Source organism: Mastomys coucha, unplaced genomic scaffold (assembly GCF_008632895.1).
Source record: "Mastomys coucha isolate ucsf_1 unplaced genomic scaffold, UCSF_Mcou_1 pScaffold13, whole genome shotgun sequence".
NCBI lineage: Eukaryota > Metazoa > Chordata > Mammalia > Rodentia > Muridae > Mastomys > Mastomys coucha.
The window spans coordinates 68,187,388-68,204,861 of NW_022196895.1; the positions used below are offsets into that span (position 1 = coordinate 68,187,388).

The following is a 17,474-nucleotide window of genomic DNA, read 5'->3' on the forward strand; positions in this document are numbered from 1 at the left end:
AAAAAAAAAAAAAAAAAAAAGAACATCAAAAATCTGGAATCTGATAAAATGCTATAGAACCAAATGTGCCTTAATCCCAGGTTCTTGGATCCTTGTTGTGAAGTCCTATTATCTATCTAGAGTGGTAAAGAAGGTTTAGGGAAAAGAGTGACAGTGCTGTCATCACCCCTTATCCTCAACATGCCAAGAATTAAAGAGACATTATTAATTGATGGAATTATTCAGTAGATAAAAATATAATTTGGTTTATTTTCCATACAACATTCAAGGAAAATGGCACTGGAATAGAAGTGAAGAGTCATGATCTAATTATTGATGTATGTAACACAGAAGAAATGGACAACGTCAGAGATTCTCTGTTCTTCCACTGAAGAAGTCAACAAGTGGTTGCACGTACACATTCCGGTATTTCCAACCATATCATTAGGAATACACAGTGGGAAAAAACACAGATTTGTGAACATTCTTTATTTCTGAAAACGCACTAACACATGAAGAAGCAGCATAAACTATAGAGACCTCCAGATCTACACTAGTATCATATGTTCTGCAGAACATCATAAAAGTCTAAGATCTTTTTAGTATTTGCCTTCTTGTAATGGTTAGAGAGGAAAGTAGAAAAATTAATATTTTTTTAAAAAAAACGAAACCTAAATCTCTTGAAACCTAGGCTGACTCAATTTACCTAGGGTTGCTGTCACTTAGTCATCTTTCATCACTATAATGAAATCACTGATTTGGCCTCCTTTAGTCTTTAAGAAGGTTAGTTTTCATCTGTCTGGGGAATCAGTGCCTGTTAGATCTAGATCTAACAGGAGTCCCTTGGCTGTATAACATTGTATGGCAGCCTTTGTCTCTCTTGTGAGTTTGCACTCCCCCCTTTTAAAAACCACTAGAAGTCAGTCTTGATAATCACTCTAATGAGCTATTCTATTAACTGCCAACTACTCCACATCTAAACATCGAAGGTCGATTAATTTCCACTCTGTTAATATCATCCATATAAGACTTTGAGTAATAAACTCCTCCAGGAATTTGGAAGGACAAACCAGAACGAAAACAGGGAAATTCACAACTCTCCATCCATTAAGCTCTTCCTCTGGCTTATGTTATATTTTTAAAATTCTCCCTCTGAAGGGAACCACTACCGCTGCAGAGCCTGGCCATTGATCAAAAGCCACAGGTGTATTGTCAGCACAATCAAACCTGGTGTGGGGAGAAAGATAATGGTGCTAACTACAGGTTTTTAGCAAAACTCGCTGCATTTCTCATACAAACAACAAATTGCTTCCGATCACTGCCACATCCTTTATCATCTCAGCATTTTGTCATTCCCTCCTCTACGTGCTTCCAAGGATGCTCTGAGCTGCACAAATTAAATTCAGAACGTGCAGTAGATTCTACACGTTCAAACACTATCTGTGGGCTGGGGATGGAGGAAAGGGCATAAATACACTCAGACCTGTGCTTACATCTATTTAAAAATCAATCATATCACTAAAAATATGTTTCATACTTCTGTTAATAAATGTTAAAGGAGGCTTTTTGCATGCATACTTGTTTACCCATTAATGCATATTCAAATGCACCACAAGTGGTAGAAACTGTATACAGTCTTATAACATTTTGCTGTTCATATCCCTAGTGTCCACCTGTTACCTCAAGAGAGCATAGAGAAATCTCCGCACACCCATCTCTGACATATGAGAGCCTTGTAGAGTAAGTTAGAGACCTGCCTGAGTCACCAGCCAATGAGCAATTACTCAAATGGCACACTACAATTGTGAAAGAAGAAAAATGTCCCCACCCCTGCCATTGTCCACCTCCACAACCAAGGCCCAGTGACATCTTCTGCACACCAGGCCAACAAATTAGTATTATGCAGGGGTTACTTTTCTAAGCTAGAAAGGGAGTTTCCCTGAAGATAAGTCCTGTGGGATAAATTAGTTCTGCTTCCTAGATAACAGCCCCTAATTGTAGTTGGAAGCAAAGGAAGAGGCATAACTAAATCACTGCTCACCCAGTACTCACTAAAGTACTGCTTATCTCAGTACTCATTAACATGTCAATTACTTCTATAGTCACTGTTACACTATCTAGAAATGTAGGTGACACATTTATCAAGTATTATAGCTTTTGTACAGTAAAATATATAAGAAGAGTGTTGTAAAACAAAAACAAACTCAAAAATGAGCTGTTTCTCGGGAGAAATGGGACCAGAGAGAAAAACAAAATGAGCCACACCCTATATGTGGCTAGTCACACCAAGGTGTGTATAAGGGTTCTAATGGACATACAGCTGAGCCGAGAGAGGCACAGGCATAGCAAGGAGGATGTAGAATTTCAGAAGTAAGGCTTCTCTAAGTCCTGAAATTCCATCAAGTCCAAAATAGAACTCTGCCAGGAAACCCTTGTGAAGCGCAGAGAGACTGGTTAGGTTCATTCAAAGAATCCTTTTGGATCAATCCTCCTTCCCCATGATTCCAGGACAAATGAGTTCAATGCTTTACTGTGCACACCCAGAAAGCAAGATGATCTGGGAGAAGAGGAGGCATTAAGAATTTCTGTTTCTGAGGCTGCTAAGCACCTTGCAGACTTTGAGGAGGTATAAAAGGGCAAAAAGAATAGAAATAGCAATTAAAGAGCACTTCTCTCCCTTGAAGCTCTTAGCAACCATCAACTAATTAAACTTCTCATTTTAAAAATTGAGAGTGTTATATTTTAGGATATATCAAGGGCTTTTGCCCACTAAAATATGTAAGATATAAATTATTGCTGAATATTTAATAAAAGCCATCCTAACTCGGTAGTACTTGAATTGCTTTCTTATCCACAAACAGAAACATTATTGTCATTTTGTCATCCTCACGCAGGCTCCAATAGATCATTCATTCATATGCACAAACATATGGACATCACTTAGCATGGATGGACATATAGCGTTAGTTGCTGCGGCCATGGAAACAGAGAACGTTAAATGTATGTGTCCATAACTGATCTTCTAGGAAGATGAACAGTAAGTCATCATAGAGATGGTCCTTTCCACACTAATAGCATTCTCTTTATTACCTTAAGGAAGTAGCATCCACTGAGTAGGTGGTCTCTCCCCTGGTCAGATTCCTTTGAAACAAATTTCATATCTGTGTTATACTACTGTGAATCCTTATCACCCTCTAAACTCTGAGATTTTTTTTTTGTCTTTACCAACATATGTTAATTATTGCCCTTTCTTATGAGATATTGCAAGTAGTGTTTTGACTTTTTTGGAGACAACTTGGAAAATATAAGGAATGTTTTCTATTAAGTTCTCTGTTGTGGATCCTTTTCTTCTCCATTAGAAAAAATTTCAACGTGGACAAGCAAATTTCAAACTTTTGTTTAAGTAATATTCTTTTTCTTGGTTTCTGGATTGAGCCATAATTAACCATTACATTTTTATTTTTCATGTTTTGGTAATATTTTCTTTTCCCCCAATTAGTTCAACATCTGTTTAAAACAAATGTATTTAAGGAAGTCCTTGTTAGCACCAAGAACCTATTGGTCTACTATCCCAATCATATCTTCTGAAGAGATGCTAGGATATGAACCAAGATCAGAGCTTCTGTCTTCAACTCTATCTTCCAACAAGTAAGCAAGCAGATGTTTTAGAGAATGAACATCCTCATTACCTTAGTTAGAGTTTCTAATGCTCTGAAAAAACACCATGACCAGACTTGTGGAGGAAAGTGTTTATTTCAGCTTACAACCCTGAAGTCATACTTCATCACAGAGGGAAGTCAGGGCAGAAACCTGAGGTCAGGAACAGACCTCAGACCATGGATGGACAAATAGTGCTTCCTGGCTTGACAGCGTTCTCAGTCTGCTCCCCTGTGCAATTCTGGACCATTTTCCCAGAGGTTGAACAATCCACACAGGGATACCCTACCCCTCCTCTATTACTAACCAAGAAACTGTCTAATGGGTTTACCTACAAACCATTCTAGTTGGGGCATTTTCTCAGTCAAGGTTACCTCTTTCCAAATGACCTACTTGTGTCAAGTGACATAATGCTAGCCACTTAGCAAATCAGCCAACAGTTTAGATATCCTAGTCACCATAACCAATTGGGGGTGGAATTCACTCCCCCACGCTGGTCAGGTGTGATGCATAGATCTCAGTAACTCTGATTTGATTACTAGAGCGGTGCTTACACAGTGTTTACTTGGTAGAGTACGTAAATGTGGCAGAACTATTGTCCTATGGGACAACACAGTGGGCTAAGGAAAACAGGCTCTTAATAGCTAAAGCATACTTTGAGATTAAAAATTAATATGTCTTCACTTCCCATTCATATGACAAATCACCACCATCTCCCAAAACAACTACTTTCCAATTCTAAATGAAAAAGAAAGAAATATATAGACCCTAAGGCATTAAGGACATGTCCAGAAAGAATTAAGCGATAGGGATAAATGGTTCAAGAGACTTGTGGTAATTTTCGAAATGAGACAGAAATGCTTTGAAAAAGCTTTAGAAATTTTTGTTTGTGCCTGTGTGTGTCTCAGTGTGTGTGTGTGTTTGGGCATGTGTTTGTTTGTGTATGTCAGTGTGTGTGTGTCTCTGTGTGTACCTGTCCGTTTTACCAATGTGTGTGTCAGTCACAGGTAGACTTTCGAGATGGAAAAAGGGATAAAACTTGCAAAGCTCAGATAACTGTTAATTTATTAGTACATATGCAAACGCCACCATCTGGACTCAAACTATCTTTCCAAAGGGGGGGAAAAGTCAGGAAGAAAGGCTCTGCGGTCGATACGTCTGTGACTCTGAGCAGCATGGAAAGGCCTCTCCTGCTGGAGGAAGACCTATAATTCACACAGCACACCATCACACTCTCAGGCTTCTCTTTGTATATCCAATTTCAGCTCCTCCTCAGTGGGAGCATCCTGCTGGTTTGGATTCAAAGGACCTCTTCAGATACACTGCAGCAATCGATCTTCTTGGGGGTGGCTTTTGTTGAACAGGAGAAGCAGCCATAGGCTGGCACTGGCTTTACTAAGTCAGCCTGAGATAGAACTCAATGACAATCATCAATACTGATCCAGGAAATAAAGAAGATTACTTTTCCTCAGAAAAGCCAATAAGAAACAGTATGACGTGAGGACAGGATGTGGGAACCAGAGAAGATATGTGTCTTCCCGCCACTCCTACAAAAGGAAGATACTCTTATCCAATAGCATTAATGTCTTAAACAAAGAAGTGTACACACACTGTAGTCTTTTACTACATATACATACCATATACATAAAAATGATAGACACTATGGAGGATATGAAATATAGAAATTTGAAGTGATGGTGAGCATTGGAAGAAACTGTAGTTTGGACAGAATAATACAAAATAATGTATTACATTGTAACTATAGTTTGATACCCAGAGGTCGTAATCTAAACTAATAGCTGGTTAACTTTGAACCACAGCTATATCTCATTTTTTATAAATAAAACTGTGTTAGAACAAACCAACATCCATTAATTTAAATATAGCATGTGGTTGTTTTGGCTAGCATGTCAAAATTAAATACACCAACTATGGGTTTTAAAGACTAAAATATTAATGAAGAGGTCCCTTACTGAATAAAATTGCTGACTCCTGATAGACAACAGATGAAGTGCTGTCTGAGTGCAGCAGAGAAGTAGCAATTGATTGCAACCGAAGCAAAATTCACACTGCTGCATTGCTCCAGCACAGGCATGGGGCCATATTCTCCACTAGCCAGAACTCTTCCTTAAGCCACCATCCTCAAACACCCATCTCTTGATGTTTTAAGGAAGAGAACAGTATCCTTTCCTTTCAGAGATATCAACGTTGTTTTAATTAAATATTTATTATTTTATAAGCAGTCATGTGCTCTTTCTTCATCTTTTTCACTAAACAGTAATCAGAAAATGCATCCGTTGCCTGTTGCTCTAATCTCCTAGCCTCCGTACCTAATGAGTGAGAGAGGCGGATAATAGAACACATCAGTGGGAACCACCTCACAGCAAATGGCAGCAGTGATGGTGAGCGCCTTACTAAAATACAGCACTCGTCTTCCAAGCATCCAAGCACTGAATACCACCGTCTCATTAATCTTTTTCAGATCTGAAAGTATGGAAAATGACAAGGACACAACTTCAAACATATCGCATGGTAGGAAATTAACCCCTACATAATTTCTATCTCAATCTGTTTACAAACACAGCCACCTATATAGTTTCCAGAATTTACTGTGCTGAGCATAAAAGCATAAGATTAGCAAACATGATTTATTGCTTCTAAAGTGTCTACATCGTTAGGATTTTCAATTTGAAAGGAAAACGTATGATCATCCAACTTAAGTCTCTGAATCTGTGAAGAAAAGCATAGTTGAGAACAAGTTCAAAGTTCATCCAAGACTTCCACTCGATCTCAGGGCCTGGTATTTCTGTTCATCATAGAAAACAGTCACTACTTTATGTCAGCCACCTCCTAACTGTTACCCTTCCAGACTTTGTGTCGCTCTTCTCCTTTTTATGCAAGCTAAAGATTAAATGACAGGGCTCAGTAAGTAAATAATGAAAGCAAAAGACAGAAGTGTCCAGGACAATAATCCATCCAAAGTAAGTAGAGGATCCCAAAAAGACCAAGGGATCCTCTCCTTTGTGGGGTCAAAGAAGATGCTGCAAGATCGTGAAGAGGATCCCAAGAAGACCAAGGGAACCTCTCCTTTGTGGGGTCAAAGAAGAAGCTGCAAGATCATGAAGAGAAATACTATAAAACTCATTATTTCTCTTTGAAAATAAATTGAAACTAATTGACTTCCAACCTCCTACTGGATTGCAAGCACTAGATTGTAAGACTGCTCTCAAAAGAGGTCGACTATGCAAATCACGAATAATGAATTCTTTCTTGGCTTATGATTCTGGACTTAAAAAACAAAAAGACATTTTGTTTAATTTTACTCCAAGTCTTCACATGCCCTTAAAAGGGTCGAAAGGACAGATTCAACCTTCTATCTTAATATTTGAAGGTATTACAAGGTACAATATTTTGCTTTAAAGTTCCTCTGAGGTGCTTGAATTGAAGAGTTAACATACAATCCAAAAGAGAAACACAAGCATAGGCTTTAGAAGATAAAAGCTAAAACTGTTTTAAAGGACAGAATTCAGTGTAGGATTCAAGCACCTTTTACAATCCTCCTTACCCCTTCTTGGGATCCCATGAAGATTTACTTGATTGAAATTGGAAGTTTCCTCTATCATGCCTGATCTTGTCTCCAAGGTAAAAAAAAACAAACAGAAAAGCAAACCAACAACAATAAAACCAATTTCCTAGAATCAGGGCAGGGAGAGATGTGGAAATTTGGTTGTTTATCGATGTGGATGATTTCCATCTTTGGGAACTCATCACAAGGACTGTGGGATGCAGAAACAGTTGGAATGACCATCATTCACCTATTCGTGGGAACTGTCAGGCACCTCTAGTTAGATCTGCCATCCATGAAGAAAGTCTTCCAGATGCTGGCCTTATAGACCTAGCACATGAGATGCTAGTTGACCTTTCCATGCTGAAACAGATTAGCTTCTGCTAGCAGAAGGTTCCCAAAATAAAATGTCACACACAGCCAAAGGCATGTTTCTTCATTCAATCAAGAGTTTAATTATACTGTTTGTGAAAGGAAAGTATTGCCATCACTAGTTTTAAACCACAAAGCTCAAGCTCAGAGTAGTCCAGGGAGTGGAAAGTTTAAGAAAAAAATCTCCCACATCTATTATTTACAGAAAGTTAGGCACTGATTCACTGAAAAGAAAATTTCCTCATTTCATTTTACACCTTTTTTTTTTTTGGTTTGTTTTGAGGCAGGACTGTTTATTGTAGAGCTGGCTATCCTGGAACTCACTATGTAGACCAGGCTGGCCTCCAATGTACAGAATCTCAAGGGCTGGAATCAAAGACCTGAGTCACTGTACCCAGCTTTGTTTTACTCTTAAAATTCATCATCTTTGCAAGGGAAATTGCTGGTATCAGGAAAGTGTGATAGGAGTCCTCTGTCCCACAAAGGCTTCTGAAACAAAACAGAGAAATCTTTTCCAACCTGACGCTTAAAATAAATTTCAGTATAACAAAAAGGGCTCAAGACTGCCTCAAAAATAAGAGATCCAAATTCTAATGAAAACAGCACCTCTCAGACAGTAATTCAAAGTGTGGTGTTGTACTTACCATTCATACTCATCTGATATATTTCAATGCTGGATAGCAATGGGAGTATAATGAGCCAAGAAGGAATGGAGATGTGGATTAGGAAAATGCATTGGCATGTCAAATTTTCTTTGAAGGGCTCTCAACTTATTCTTCATCACTATCTCATCCCCTAATAAGTAGGTGATTGGTTCAGCTTGCTTCTGATTGGTCCTTTAACAACTGGCTTCCAGTAAAGGAAAGTTACAAGCCATAGGAAGTGCAGTTAGTGCCAATGTACTAATGCGTGAAGTGTTTTATGCTTGAGAATGTGTTTTATACAAATTACAGAGAAATGAAGCATTAATGACACAAGTCTCTAAGTGATAAATAAGAAGGAATTAGCAATGCCTCTGTTTCTCTCCCCACAAGAGAGCTACGAAAACTTTAAACTTAATACACTTTCCTCTAATAAAGTCATCATGGCAGAAAAACCAAACTCACATTTACTTCCTCCTACATCTCGCTGAAGGAAAATTTATCATTTCTTTGGTGTTCAATGTACTGTTTTGTCATTACCACATTGAAGTCCTTAGTTAGAGTATGGTATAAAGAAAATATTCTTGGTATCATTCTCTTCATACAGGTCACAGTTTAGCTGACTAGAGTCTTTAAGTGCATTGCAAAATCATTGCAAACGAACCACAATAAGTGACAGGTAATTGGATTGAGAGTAGTAATTCCTCCATTTAGGGATGTGGACATTAGTGTCTTGGAACTTCAAAGACGTAATCTCAGGATGAGACTCAGGAGAGTGAAGAATGGAAGCGTACCCTTGATGGTTATGGTCATCCTGGCACTGTCCTCAGCCATTGGAAGCAGATTTTAAGAAGCTATCACAGTACTAGTTCTTCTTTACCCTAGATCACATGTTCAAAGGAAGTTCACAGGCCTTCAAGTCATGTCATGTATGGGCATCACTTTGAAACCAGAACAACAATTCCCTAAACTGCTATCTGCACTTGTGCCAACCGCAGTCTTTGCTAAAATGTCAACTCAGAAATGGTGGAGCCCAAGTATCTACATTTCCAGCAAACTCCTATATGACGATTGTTTTGCTGCACTTTGAAACAAAAGATCTTGATGGTCATTGGAATTTCTCAGTTCTTACATAGAACTCGGTTTTCTCCTCACATAGAAATAAGAAAAATCCATGCTCAGCACTTTGGGGATAACTTGGTACAGAACAGCAGTTTCGTCTTGATCCTGTCTTATGTTGCCTAATCAATTAAGCAATGTATTTAAGGGATTTTTTTAGATATGCCTTGTTTATTTGTTATAAACACAACATGACTAATACACTTTAACCTTTACTTACTTATTTGTTCATTTATCTGTATGTATAGCTGCATTTGTGTAGTGTATGGGAACAAGCATGCTGTGGTGTACCTTTAGAGGCCAGAGCATAAGTTTCAGGAGTCAGTTCTTACCCTCTGCCATATGGGTCCTGAACAATCCAACTCAGGTCATCAGGCCTTTACTTGCTGAGCCATCTTGCTGGCCCACTTCTGTCTGTTACATGTGATACAGCATTAACTATTGACTTTAAATATTTACCAAGTTTCATACTAAATGTGCAACAAAAAAAGAAAAACATAAAAATAAGAAAACAGAGAAACCAATGAATAGTACTTTGCTCAAAGGAGATAGAATAAGGCAGTTTTCTTCCCTCAATCAATGAGAAGGGACCCCTTGGTCCTGTGGAGGCTTGATGACCTAGCACAGGGGAATGATAAGGTGCTGAGGCAGGAGGGGGTGGGTGGGTAGGGGAGCACCCTCATAGAAGCAGGGAAATGGTGGAGGGGATACAGGGTTTAACTGGGAAAGGGGATAACATTTGAAATGTAAATGAATAAAATAACCAATAAAAACAGAGGAATATCTAAATTATCACAGTGCAAATGGATGCTTTAAGGAAGAGATATAATAAGGATGCAGAAGTAAATACACTGAACACGTTGAGTCGCCCATATGGCCATAAGCTCTATCACACCAGAAGCATCGCTATGTACTGATGAGACATCATGTGAGACAAATTAGTCAGTTGAGTACAGGATTCCACATTTGTAAGGAACAGGACAGAATCAATTAGGTTTAAGCTGTGAGTTTTAAGACTAGTTGATTTTTGCTGTGCACTTCATAGACACAGCCACTTACGCAGTCCTAATCATGACTGTAAACAATACGTTCCAACCAGCAATCCCACATTGGTGCTTTCCTACTTGCTGTAGCAAAATAATAAAACGCTTCAGAAACTGAGCGTTTGTATCCAATTTCACTTTTGGCTTAGTTAAGTAAAATCATCATCCCCCCCCCCAAAAAAAAAGCTTTCAATGGTTTTTGGTTTTTGTTGTTGTTGTTCTTTCTTTCTTTCTTTCTTTCTTTCTTTCTTTCTTTCTTTCTTTCTTTCTTTCTTTCTTTCTTCCTTTTTTGCCAGTTTCTTTGCTGAAGCAGCTCTTTTCATAATATCATACAATAATCTCTGTTTTGTTTTTTTAGTTGTTGTTCCTTTTCTTCTTAAGCGATGCACCATATCTTTAAGGGAAAATTGGGTCATTGATTCATTGATTATATGCTGCTCACAAATGCCAACTTAAGCACAAGTAAAGAGACACTATTGAATGTTCATGACTTAAAGCCTGAAAGACCACACTACATGGCTGCATAATTATCATCTCCTACTTTAATGAAGACATAGAATGGCACTTTGTTGTTGTAATTTACATGATATATCAAAACTCTATGAAATTTCCTTTACCCTATAATGGAAGAGAAACTGCAACACATGTGTAAATTGCAAAGCTTAGTCTGGTTGTTAAGGCAGATCATTAGTATTCCAAGGCTGTATTGGGGGTGTTAGTCTTTATAAGGTGGCACTGGAAGTCTTCAGAGGAAATTAAAGTGCGTGGTGCTGTCTTATAACTTGTTAGTGAAAACCATGGCATTTGAAAATGATTAGCAGAAAATGGAGTTTTTATTTGGGTACTCAATAACCTAGAAGTGTCTAAATAATAAATGGCTCGTTGAAAAATATCACCGATTTGGAGAGAGGAAGTGAATGTTTCTAGCAACAACAATAGCATAACAACAGCTTCCATTGTTTGTCCAGGATTTGTAGTGCAGATTTAAGGACATGTGCTTTTGTGCCTGGCTTTAAATCATAGCTCTATAATTAGGTACCATGAACACGTGGGAATTTAGGTATCTTTTTTTATGGGGGGAGTGTATTTAATTTGCTTCATCTGTAGAAGGGCATCAATGCAGTCCCTTCTTCACTTTAAGAAATACCAAACAATATGGGGATATGCTGGAGTCAGGACTGAATGTTGCTACATGTTGCAGGGACCCCAGAATGGAAGTTTAAGACCAACTCGGTGTGATTGCTCACATAACAGTAAGTCTGGACAGATTGGGTCTTAGGGTGGTAGAAAGGATCAAAAGGTTATGATGGGCTCAAGAATCTCTTTCTTCTTGTTATCCTGAGGACAGAAGGGGAGGAGCCTTCCCTGTGGACTTCAGTGCTCCTCAGCCCTTTTTGGGTGAAGAAGTGAACCAAATGGCAGAAGGCAGTACACTTAGCTCGGGACACTAGCCTGCTATTTTTTGAAATGTAAAAAAGTCTTTTCTTGCTCTATGTGTTTACCAGAGTTCTGCACATGACCTGTGCCACCGTCTAGGAACTAGGATTTTTAGCTGACATATTGCTGCTTAAGAAGATAAGGGGAGGGCTGGAGAGATGGCTCAGTGGTTAAGAGCGCCGACTGCTCTTCTGAAGGTCGTGAGCTCAAATCCCAGCAACCACATGATGGCTCACAACCATCCATAGTGAGATCTGATGTTCTCTTCTGGGGTATCTGAAGACAGCTACGATGTACTTACACATAATAAATAAATAAATCTTTAAAACAAACAAAAAAAAGATAAGAGGAAAATAAATATTTCATAAGTGATAGCTGTTAAGTCGTCATTCACTATACAACTATACAATCTCATAACTAGGAGACATTATTGCTATTTTAATGCTTTTTGTTTTCTACATTCCTCATAAACCAGGGACTTGCTATGGTATATAAGTCTCAAAGCAGACACATATTTAATTAGCACTCAATATCTCCTGTAAAAGTGAGCAAAAGAAAGGGCAGGAGTGGTGGGAAGGACAAGAGAGAAAGGGAACGAACAGTGCTTCACACTGTTATTTAAGATAGTAAACTCCGGCACACAGAACCAGAGCAGCTGATCACTGATGCACAAAGGATTGCCAGTATTTCCTGGAAAGGGGTGGTGCCTACCTGAGGCCCTGGGAAAAGTCCAACAGGCACAGCTGGCAGACTTACACACACAACAGCTCCTAGGAGAGGTTTATCATAATCTTCCTGGAACTCTTTTTTATTGGATATTTCATTTATTTACATTTCAAATGATATCCCCTTTTCCAATTTCCCCTCCAGAAACCGCCTATCCCCTCCTCCCTCCCTCTGCTTCTATGAACATGCTCCCTCACCAACCCACTCACTCCTGCCTCCCTGCCCTGGCATTCCCCTGGGCATCAAGTCTTCCCAGGACCAAGGGCCTCTCCTTTGTACTGATGACTAACAAGGCCATCCTCTGCTACATATGTGGCTGTAGCTATGAGGGAAATGTAAGGGAACGACTGCACAAATATATTTATATAGAGATTAAATACTTTTATCTGCATTTTATGCTTAGGAGATAAGTTGATATATTTTGAAAGACAATATTTATTTTATAACTACTTTAAATTTGAAGAAAATTATGAAGAAAGTATAAGACGTTCAATATACCATCCATCAAGTTTCCTTTAGTTTTAACAATGGACATTAATACTTATGAAAATTCATCAGTCAACACTGTCCATCACTGCCAACTAAAGTTCATACTTGGTTCAGATCTCATCTTAATTTTAACTAGAAACCCCACAACAATGTAATCTATGCTATTTTGACATCATAACTTCTTGTTTCCTATTGGCTATGACATTTTACTTATTTCTCAGAATTTCTCTTATTTTAGGATAGTTTTGAAGAACATTGGGTGAATATTTATGGACTTTCACTTAAGAATATGGTCGCTAGTTGTGCATTCTGTTGATTTTGTGAACTTGACACAGGGTTGTTTGAAAAGAGGAAACTTCAATAGATGCTTCCATTAGGCTGGCCCCTAGGCAAGTCTGTGGTGCATTTTCTTGCTCAGTATTGTAGGCAGTGCTCACCCCTGGGTAAGTGGGTCTTAGGTTGTATCCTTACAGCTTAAGTTCTTAAGCAAGTTGAGCAAACTTGGTGAGGAAGCCAGTAAGCAACACTCCCCCATAGTCACTTCTCTTCTTGCTTCCAGGTTCCCAACTTGAGTCTCCACTCCCAGCTTAACTGCCAATGTCACGCTGAAACATAAACTATAAGACGAGCAAAACATTTCCTCCTCAAGTTGTTTTGGTCATGGTGTTTATCAGAGCAATAGGAAACAAGCTCACAGAGACTATATGTTTGTATTTTTTTCCTTTTCTCAGTAGAGGGGAGCTACAGATTTGAAGGAGGAAGGCCAGAGGTACCATTCACATCACATCAAAGCCGCATACTGTCAAGGGACTCTGTCACAGATAACTCTGACCTTCATCACCTGGATGAGGATAAACTGTGTCACATGGTTACCAGGTTTTCCACTGAAAATGTATTCTGCTCATCTCCAGATCACATGTTCTTCTCTTTGGAAGGAGGTAACCAAACACAAGTAATACTTAGAATGGTTGGGTCTAGACTCCACACTACTTACTGGAAAGTGGAATGCTTATATACATACTTTGGATTTAGTCTGTACATTTAACCATAATCTTCTATTTAATTATTCATTCATTCATTCATTCATATCATAAGGGTTTTGATGATTGCTTGAAATAGCTTTATGTAATTGCTTGTTCACATATTACATATTGGACCACCCAGAGCCCTTCCCATCAGCTCTTGGCTTCCTTTACATCTTCCATCATTATAGATGTTTTTGTTCCTTTCCATAAACAAGAACTTCTTTATTACATACTGTCTGGCACTCCAAGATGCCCCAGGCTTATCTCGTACATTTTCTACCTAAGTCCTAGAATCAGCTATTTCTCCAAGGAACCCTCATTGTTCTTATTGCAGAGTGGTATGAGAAACAAAAATATTGATGCCAGGTAACTATTTTTAAGTAATTTAGAAGTACAGAATATCAGAATACCCTTGTTTTAAAAGAAATGTGTCATACAGTGGTGTGCATTAGGAGTCAACACCAAATCAAAGTTTTTCTTTCAGAGCAGGGAGCTTCCTTAAAGAACAAATGACACAATAAAATTTCCTCTCCAAAAAGATAGTCAGCAATCCCCATGACCTTGTGGATAAAGCATATGAGTTAAATTAACAGTGTTGACTCCTTGATAGAGGCTTCTGAGGGCCAAGATAGAAAATACATTTCAAAGCATGTAAGGAAGTGTCAAGAACACCAAGTAGCAACATCATTTTTCACCATCATCATCATTTATTATCCATTACCATTACCTTATATGAATCAGAATCTTCTGAGAAAAGACAAAGGAAAAGCTATTAAGTGGCTGTATGCTGCAAATTATGGGCTAGGATACTTGCATTTTTGGTAGAAAATGCACAAAAATCCATCAATGATCTAACACCTTTGATGCATTAATACTTATAGATGATAAAATTTACTAAAGGTTTTTTAAATTCATTTTCCAAGTTGTACTAGAAGGAATAAGATGTGCACACCAGTGTCCAGCAGAGGTTTGCTGCTACAACTCGCAATATAAAATGGCTTTCTCGGTTACCATGTCTCTGTGTTAGAAATCGGTGCCTGGTGGCATCTGCCTTACTCCTGGCAATCTGTTCCTTTGAGATCTCCATAAAATTATTAGGAGACGCCTTGCAGGCAAAGACTCTTCATTCTAAAATTACATTATTTATGCTGCCATTCGCTTCTTAGACAACCTTGTCACTTCTGTATGCCTCTTCCTCCCAGCCTTCTCATGCATCTGCTGAAGAAGCCTAGTGAACAGGGCACCTTCGCTGGGGCCAAACCAAAGCAGGAAGAGGGCTCTCAGCGGTGAAGCAATGGCATTGTTCTCCTCAAACATAAAGCACAGTGTCCCAGAGGGAAATCTGTCCATCCCCTCCAGGCAACTGACCCATCAAATCTGTCCTTTCTTAGTTACAAAGGCTTTCTGAGGCTGCTGCTTGCTTTCTCAAACTCCCCATCTCATTCATTTGTATCTTAGTAACAGTAGTAATATCTCACCTTGTGAGTCTATCTTGTTTCAAAATATGTAAGTCCTCTTACCTAGACATTCTACTAACTATGAACACAGTGGTATTTTTGTTTGTGTGGTTGTTTACTTTCCTATTGTTTTGTTTTGTTCTGTTTTGTTTTGTTTTTAAGGCAGGCTTCCTCTGTATAGCCCTGGTTGTCCTGGAATTCACTCTGTAAACAACCAACCTCAAATTCAGAGATCAGGCAGCTTCTGCCTCCCAGTGCTGGGATTAAAGGTATATGCTACCATACCTGGTTATTGGTACTTTGTTATAAGCTTTGTAAATTCACTATAGAGTATTATTTCATATGATATCTCAAATGTCAAGCTCCTGTGGCAAATCTGAATAATATCAGAAATAGCTTAGTGTATACTAGACGCCAAGGAGTGGAGTTACCTATTTGTGTCATATATTTTTAGTTTAACCAATCTATAATGTTTTACAAATGTAGGAAGTAAGGGTCTTGAATCTTCATTACATCATTGATATTGCCAAGATTTACATCCAGGAGTGTGCAAAAGTACACACCCTCATCAAAACTAATACAGGGCTTCACTAAGTATCTCTGTAGTCCTGTTTCTTTGGGGGGCGGGGTGTTCGAGACAGGGTTTCTCTGTGCAGCCCTGGCTGTTCTGGAACTCACTCTGTAGACCAGGCTGGCCTCAAATTCAGAAATCCACCTGTCTCTGCATCACAAGTGCTGGGATTAAAGGCATGTGCCACCACCGCCCAGCATGGGGTCCCATTTTAATCTATCCAATAACATAGCCATTTCTAACAAACCAACACTTTTAAATAAAAGATTTGTCCTCATTTGCCAAACCTCCCTTATTTCTGGCGTCTTCTCTTGACTCCTACATAGGTTTTTACAAAATTAGCATTTTAATATTTTTGCCTCATCTAGGTCTTCAGGAATGGTTGTCCTAAGGCAAACTTGGAGTCTTTCCTTGGGATTACTATGTAGAAAGTAATTATTCACTTCTTTTGCCTTGTTCCATATTCAATATTGGCACTGACAAATGCCCTGGGTGTCTCAGGACCAGGGCTTAAGGAGATAGCAAATTCTGTAGACTTCATATGTTTGCATTTAGCATTTGAGGGATTTCCTTGACTTTTACTTTTCCACAGGCACTCTGGAATGTTGCCAGTAAAATTATTAACAGTATATACAAAAAAAAAGTCAAGGAGGCAGAAATGGATGGCAGAGAGAAAAGATCAAAGAATAACCCTGTTGTATCAAATACCTCAGAAAGTTAGAAGTTTGCTTTGTGGTTAGTTGAAATGTCTAAATTAGTATACACAGGAGTAACTTTGGAATCTCTGCAATCCCACAAATAAAAAACATGTGAGTATGAACAAAGTACTACACCCAATGGAACACAAACACAGCCTGTGAGATCACCAATAACACTACAAATTTGCAATCTCCAAAAGACACCATATTACTTAAAATGATCTGTTCCTGATGGTATTCACAGAATGGTGGGCCGAGACAAATGCTCACTCTGAAGTGTTCTCTCTGATTTTGCTAAGCAATAGAGTGTAAGGTCTCAATGACCCAACAAGTAGCTAAAATGCAAATTGTCTCCAATCAGACACCAACACTCCTAGGACTCTTGGAGCAGCAGCCACTTACTAGACCCTACTACTGCCCTCTACAATGGTCTCTCTTCATGCGGCGGTTAGCAGTGTGATTGCTAACCCTCATATGGAGGGTTTGTGCAGGCAAAAATGTCTTAATAGCTTAGGATGTAGTGCTAAGAAAAAAAATAGTGGAAAACACAAAACAAACCGAGAATCACAAAAAAGAAAGGAAGGAAGGAAGGGAGGGAGGGAGGGAGGGAGGGAGATAGACAGAGAGAGAGAGATAGAGAGACAGAGAGAGAGGGAGAAAGAGAGGGAGAGAGAGAGAGAGAGAGAGAGAGAGAG

General features: G+C 38.8%; 1 protein-coding gene and 1 long non-coding RNA gene across 3 annotated transcripts in view; one reads left to right on the plus strand and one right to left on the minus strand.

Annotated features, from left to right (window-relative positions):
* The window catches only part of Dcc (DCC netrin 1 receptor), a 1,081,061-nt gene that overhangs the window by 1,049,408 nt on the left and 14,179 nt on the right, over positions 1-17,474 (minus strand). The gene's annotated exons all lie outside the window — the stretch shown is intronic.
* Positions 13,858-17,474, plus strand: part of LOC116087328 — a 9,168-nt gene continuing 5,551 nt past the window's right edge. The window contains exon 1 of the long non-coding RNA XR_004117364.1: positions 13,858-13,966. This is a non-coding gene — a long non-coding RNA (uncharacterized LOC116087328). The remainder of the gene's footprint in view (positions 13,967-17,474) is intronic.